Below are 7,295 nucleotides of genomic sequence, written 5' to 3' on the forward strand. Positions count from 1 at the left end.
CAGTTGTAGGAGATTCTCTAAGACATGTAGGAACATTTTAAAATTATAATTGGAAAGAAATTAACACAAAAGAAAAAGCCACTTCTTTAGTAAGATCTGATGGTTTATTGGGGGCCTAACATGTGCCACTATTTATGATGATCTCACATCATTTTAGCAATGTCTCCTTGAGTTGGACACTATTGTTACATGGATTTCACAGGTGAGGAAAGACATGCAGAGAGGTAGAACAACTTGCTCAAGAGCTATCTTTCCTGGAAAGAGTGCAGTAATTCTCCTGCCTCCACCAAGCTGGCCTCCAGCCTTCAGTCCCTGATGTCACAACCCAAGAAAGAACAAAGGGCCCTTTTACCTCAGAAAGGTCATCTGAGGACTGAATGTTCCTCTAAAGAGTCTACCAAAGGAGTGGGAAGAGGCTAGCATCAGTAACACACAAGGGGGTCCCAGACTATCAGTCCTCTGGTTTATAAAATGACTAAGAGTATTGTCTCTGGTTTGTCATGAACTAAATTGTACTCCCTCAAAACTCATATGTTGAAACGCGAACCCCCAATCTGGAGATATAGTCTTTAGGAGATAATTAAGGTTATGAGGCACAAGAGAGGCCCTCTAATCTGGTTCGGTTGTGACCATAGAAGAGAAAGGTTTCTCTGTCTCTGACTCACCTTTTTCTCATTTCCTCTCTCCCTCACCTTATGTCATGTGAAAGACAGTGAGAAGCACCATCACCAAGCCAGGAAAGGCACCCCACCAGAAACAGAATCACTTGCAAACTGGTCTTGTACTCTCAACATTCAGAACCACAAGAAAACAAATTTCTGTTCTCTAAATCATTTGGCCTACGGCATTTCATGACAGTAGCCAGAGCTTAGTAAGACAAACACTTCATCTTCATTATTTCAAAAAGTGGCTGACTGTATTTAGAAGCAGAACCTCTAACGGCTCTGAGTAAGGCTATGAATCTGAGTCCTCATCCAACCTGACTGGTGTCCTTACAGGAGGAGTTTTGGACACATGAGGAGATACAAAGGGCAAATGATACCCAAGGACAACCATGTGAAGACAAAGGGATGAGTGCCTTCAAGAGGTCTCAGACTAAACCACCCTGCCAGCACCTTGACTCTAGTCCCTGAGCTGTTATCCTGTTATCACCCACCCATCCCAGGTGACAATTGTCTATACATTTCACTGCTTGAGAGAGACCACGTAGGAACCTAGGTTCTTCTACTGCAGGCCAAGAAGGGAAGACAAAAGCCAGCCCACACGTCTACTCAGATATTCACTCCTTTCTTGGTTTTCTACAAAGGGCCTACAAGCCCAAGTGATTGCCACTCTGGACATAAAACATCCCCCCCTTTGGGGTAAGTTCCCCTGATCTTGTAGCCCATATGTAGTAGCATACTTCCTCGCTGGCATGCTGAGATAGAACAGTACAGGGTAAAGAAGTGTCTGCTTTCTTCCTCATGCTAATGAGAAACTGGTTTTATTTATTAAACTGGATCCTCAGTGTATTATAAGTTAGCATTTTTTAAAATGTCTGTGGAGGGGCTGGAGAGGTGGCTCAGTGGTTAACAGCAGTGGCTGCTCTCACAGAGGACCCTGGCTCGAATCCCAGTACTCACATGGCAGCTAACTACTGTGCTAACTCCAGTTCCAGGGGATCTGATGCCCCTCTTCTGAGCACTGTGGGCATTTCATAACATAGGTGCACTTACATACATGTAAGCAATACACTCATACACATAAAATAGAAATAAATAAATAAGTAAATATAAATAAATAAAAGCCTGTGGTGTGTCATCAGCTACAGCCGTCCCTGCACAGTGCTTTTACTTGGTAGCCATTTGTTCAAGAGGATAAAAGAAGTTCAGTAACAGCAGCATTTCTGTGTCTTTCTGTGGCTATGAAAGTTGTTTCTAATTCCTTTATCTCACCATTGGAAGAGAAGAGGATCTAGAATATATTAGTTTCATCTAAAAGGCAACTCCATTGGCCAGTTTGGAGGATGCCAAAAGCCTAAATTGCCTTACTGACGTTGAGGGCCAAGAAACATCCCTGGATATGAACCAGAAGCTCTGGCTTACTTGGTTCTCTGAAGCATCTTTAAAAGGGCTAATACCTCAGTTATACAGAGGCTTTCATTTACGTGGAGATGGTGTGTGCAGTGGAAGGCTAAAGCATTAATAAAACAATTTTCATCTAATTTGTGATGGCTAATGTTTCTTCATTGTAACCTACTTGCTAGAAAAGATCATTTGTGCAATAAATATTTATTTAATATCAATTATGTGCTAAAAAAAAGCGGTCCTGAAAGAAACAACTTTCCTGGACTATGAACGTTTGATTTGACCAAATATATACCCAAAGGAAAACTTAAAAGCCCTGGACAGATTTGCTTTTTGAGTAAATTTGTCCTTGTGTCAGTTTTGCCATGGGGGTGGGAGTCAAGAACAAGATGAGGTCATTAGTGCAAAAATAGAAAAAGTGAAAAGTCCATTTTGCACATCTGAATATGTGTGCTTACAACTCTTTACACACTTGCCAGGGATATGCAGGTTAGTGTCTAGTATGTTTGTGTGGGATCTTACGTGTATGAATGTGCTTATGTGAGTGCGAGTACACGTGTATGTGTGTATATGTGTAGACCACAGGACAGTCTTCAGCTGTCTTTTGTTTTTGAAACATGGTCTTACTGGCCAAATAGGCTAGGCTGGCTGGCCAGTGAGCCCAGGGCTGGTATTACAAGTGGGTGACACCACATCAAGCATTTTTTATTTTTACATGGGTCATAGGGGGTTGAACCTGTGTGCTCATACTTACAAGGCAAGGACTTTACCGACTGCGCTATCTCCCTATCTTGTATAGAACCTTAAAGAATGAAACTTGAGTCATAATGTTTACCAGTTGACATTGCCAGCATGGGTGGGGGAAATTCATAAGGTCCCAGCTCCAGATGAAGAGCTGCTACAGGCAGTCAATGCTGCTAAAAGGGAGAATCCATTTTCTCCAGGGACAAGATTAGGTTATCCAATCTCAAGTGTTCAGATCTAAACACACATGTACATAAGAGCTACATATGTGTCTTAGTTTGTTTCTCCATTTCTGCGACAAAACACTCTGACCACTACCAACTTGGGGAGGAAAGGGTTTATTCAGCTTACATCTCCCAGGTCGCAGTTCATCAGAGAGCCCAAGGTAGGAACTCAGGGCAGGAACCTGGAGGCAGGAGCTGGAGCACAGGCCATGGAGGAATGCTGCTTACTGGCTTGCTCCCCTGGCCCCTGCTCAGCCTGCTTTCTTATGCAACACAGGCCCACCTGCCCAGGGGTGGCACCACCCACAGTGGGCTGGGCCCTCCTACATCACTCATCAAGAAGATGCCCCTCAGACATGGCCACAGGCCAGTCCAATAGAGGCAATCCCCCAATTGAGGCTCCCTCAACACAGGTGTGTTGACACTAAAACTATCCAGCACAATAGTTAAGTGCACCAGTGTCGTGCAACACTCTCGGAGGTCAGAAGAGACTGTCGGGTCCCCAGGGACTGGAGTTACCCGACAGTTGTTAGCTGCCATGTGGGTGCTGGGATTCGAACCTGGGTCTTCTGCAAGAACAACCAGTGTTCTAAACCACTGAGCTATCTCTCCAGCCCCCTAGCAAGGCCATGCTTTCTAAAACTTCCAAACACAGCATCACCAGCTGGAGACAATATATTCAAATACTTGGACCTTGTGGGGGATATTCTCATTCAAACCACCACATTTCACTCCCTGTCCCCCATAGTCTCATAACTGTATAAAATTCCCCATAGTCTTTACCAGTCTCAATATTGTTCAAAAGTCTACCATCCAAAATCTCTTCAGAGACTCAAGGCACTCTCCTAACTGTAAGCCCTTGTAATATCAAAAGGCAAATTACATACTCCCATCATAAAATGGAACTGAATACACATTTCCATTCCAAAAGGGAAGTGTGGGAGACAGGCTTGAGCCTAGGGTGAAAGTCTTACTGCTGGAGCCACAAGGAACGCCTTGTGACATTTTGCTCCCATTGGCAGATCATGAGACTGATGCCTAGAGCTCACCACTCCCTAATCACCATCCTTAGAATCCTGTGATAGGATGTTAAACCTGTTATGCTAATAAGGTATCCTACTTGCTGTGCTGTGATTGGATCACTATCCCTATATAAGCTTGTGCCTTCCTTCAATAAAGCAGATCTGTGTCACAACCTGGTCTCCTGTGTCTGAATGTGGCTCTGCTGACAGAGTCTCCTCACCAGCCCTGGGGTCCCGACTGGATGACTGATTGGAGGAACTAAGAGAGCAGGAGAGCAGCCATAGCTGGAGGAGAGCAGCCACAGCCGGCAACCACAGGGAAGAATGGAGACATAATGAGGAAATACCAGAAATACCAAAACAAGACTAAAAACACCAAGGACAAACACCAAATCCAGTGACCATATCCAACTTCTGGGGTTTCCAAAGGGCTTAGATGGCCCAACCCCTCCAGTTTTGCTGCATGCAACATATATCATTTTCTTGGGCTGGTACCATTCCCTATATGCAATGCTCCTTGTCAAATGTCTTACAGCTCTGGTATCTCAAACATCTTGGGGTCTCCAGTGCCAACCAGGCTTCACCTTCACAACTTCACTCAATGGACCTTAATGCAGAGACACCCCTGCTGCACACTTCCTGACTTCAGTTGCTCTCTGAAACAAGGAAAAGCAATGCCCCCTTCACTCTAGTATCTTTCATGGCTCTATAGCCAGCACCACCGGAATGAAACTGCAATGGACCCAGGCCTGCATCATCCACATTAGCAGCTTTTCTATGCTGTTTTCTATTTTTTAGGAGCAGAAAACCGCCCCCCTCCCTGGCATCTTCCTTTCACAAGTTGGCAGGTTAGCTGGGTGTGGTCTTGCCCTGAATGTACTCTCCCTTGTTTAAATGCAAATCTCTAAGCCTTTCCTCAATTGCTCTAATCCTATCAAAAGGAGCCTCTCCTTCAGCACAGGCCTTGGCTCCAACATTAATCTTTCTAATGTTCTTTTTCAAAAAAAAATACATTCTGCAGTACTTTCTGCCCCAGTTGCTCTTTTTCACTATGGATCTGAATAACATTCACCATAATAGCCACACCACCATTTCTACATTAGGCTGCCTTGAAATTTCCTCTGCCAAAGAAATTACTTTTCAACTTAGCCTTGGACAAACTCTTAAGCTTTGGACAGACTCCAGCCAGACTCTGCCAGAATATCCCAGTTGCTGTTTTAAGCCCTTATTTCCCTCTGGAACTACTTTGTTTTCAGCACTATTCTAGTCTCCAACTAGAACAGCCCATTAAGCTCTTCTTACAGCATTCAGCAGCTTTTCTAGTTCAAAGTTCCAACATCTTCCACATTCTTCCAAAACCCACATGGTAAGATCTGTCACAGCAATACCCCACTCCTGGTACCAACTTTTGTATTAATTATTTTTCTATTGCTGTGATAAACACTGTGACCAAGAGAATTTAGGAAAGGAAGAGTTTATTTGAGCTTATGGTTTCAGGGGACTCGGAGTCCATCATGGTGGGGAAGCCTAGTGGCAGAGGTGGTCAGAGCAAAAAGAGGAGCACTCATATCTTCAAGCAGGCACAGAAAGCAGAGAGCAACTGGAAATCTGGCAAGGCTTAATAACTCCCTAAGCCCACCCCCAGTGATGCACTTCCTGCAGCAAGACCACACCTCCTAAAACCTCCCAAAACAGCTCCACCAGCTAGGGACAAAATATCCAGATGCTTGTAGCCTATAGGGGACATTCTCATTCAAACCACCACACAGGTGGATCTCTTTGAGATTGAGTCCAGCCTCGTCTATGTATCAAGTTCCAGGCCAGTTGGGGCTACAGAGAGACCCTGTCTTTAAAAAAATTTTTTTTTAGTTGCAAAGGTAGCTGAGCATGGTGGCAATGCCTTTAATTGGAAGGCAGAGACAGGCAGATCTCTGTGAGTTCAAGACCAGCCTGGTCTACATAGTGAGTTCCAGGCCAGCTGGGACTACAGGGAGACCCTGTCTCAAAAAATTACAAAATTTAAAAAGTAAACTGCAAAGACAGCTGATTCAGTAACAGAAATTGACTTACCACAGGATGACTCCATGGGTAAAGGCACTTGCTGTGTAATCCTGATAACCTTGAGTTTAGTCCCTAGAACTCACAGTGTAAGGAGAGAACTGACTCCACTAAGTTGTGCTGACCTCCACATGTATGCTATGGCACATGTGCCCCCACACAGATACACTAGTAAATATGAAAAATAAAAATTTTAATGGAAAAATACATAATAGACTTCACTTGGAATTTTTAAAGAAACTATGTTAGGTAATATATCTTGGAAGACACTTAGAAGAATTTTTTGTCATATTGTGATATGAGAACCTTTGGATTAATATTTTTTTTTTTTGGTCTTTTTGAGACAGGGTCTCCCTGTAGCCCCAGCTGTACTGGAACTCACTATGTAGACCAGGCTGGCCTTGAACTCACAGAGATTCACCTGCCTCTGCCTCCCAAGTGCTGGGATTGAAGGCATGTGCCACCACGCCTGGCCTTGGATTAATTTTTATATCGGGCAGGAGAGATAGCTCAGTCAGTAAAGTGCTTGCCCCTCAAACATGAGGACCTGAGTTCAATCCCAAGAACCTAAGTTTTTTGGTTTTTTAAATAATAAAGTATTTGAAATCGGGGCTGAAGAGATGGCTCAGTGGTTAAGAGTGCTGACTGCTCTTGGAGAGGACCTGGGTTCAATTCCCAGCACCCACATGGTGGCTAACAACCATCCATAACTCCAGTTCCAAGGAATCTTGACGCCTTCTGACCTCCAAGGACATTGCACAACACAGGTGCACTTACACACGTTCAGGCAATACACTCATACACATAAAACAAAAATAATAAAATACTTATAAATAAAATAGGGGCTGGAGAGATGGCTCAGTGGTTAAGAGTGCTGACTGCTCTTGGAGAGGACCTGGGTTCAATTCCCAGCACCCACATGGTGGCTAACAACCATCCATAACTCCAGTTCCAAGGAATCTTGACGCCTTCTGACCTCCAAGGGCATTGCACAACACAGGTGCACTTACACACGTTCAGGCAATACACTCATACACATAAAACAAAAATAATAAAATACTTATAAATAAAATAGGGGCTGGAGAGATGGCTCAGTGGTTAAGAGTGCTGACTGCTCTTGGAGAGGACCTGGGTTCAATTCCCAGCACCCACATGGTGGCTAACAACCGTCCATAACTCCA

This window comes from Nannospalax galili, unplaced genomic scaffold, assembly GCF_000622305.1.
Source record: "Nannospalax galili isolate Female #2095 unplaced genomic scaffold, S.galili_v1.0 scaffold135, whole genome shotgun sequence".
Lineage (NCBI taxonomy): Eukaryota > Metazoa > Chordata > Mammalia > Rodentia > Spalacidae > Nannospalax > Nannospalax galili.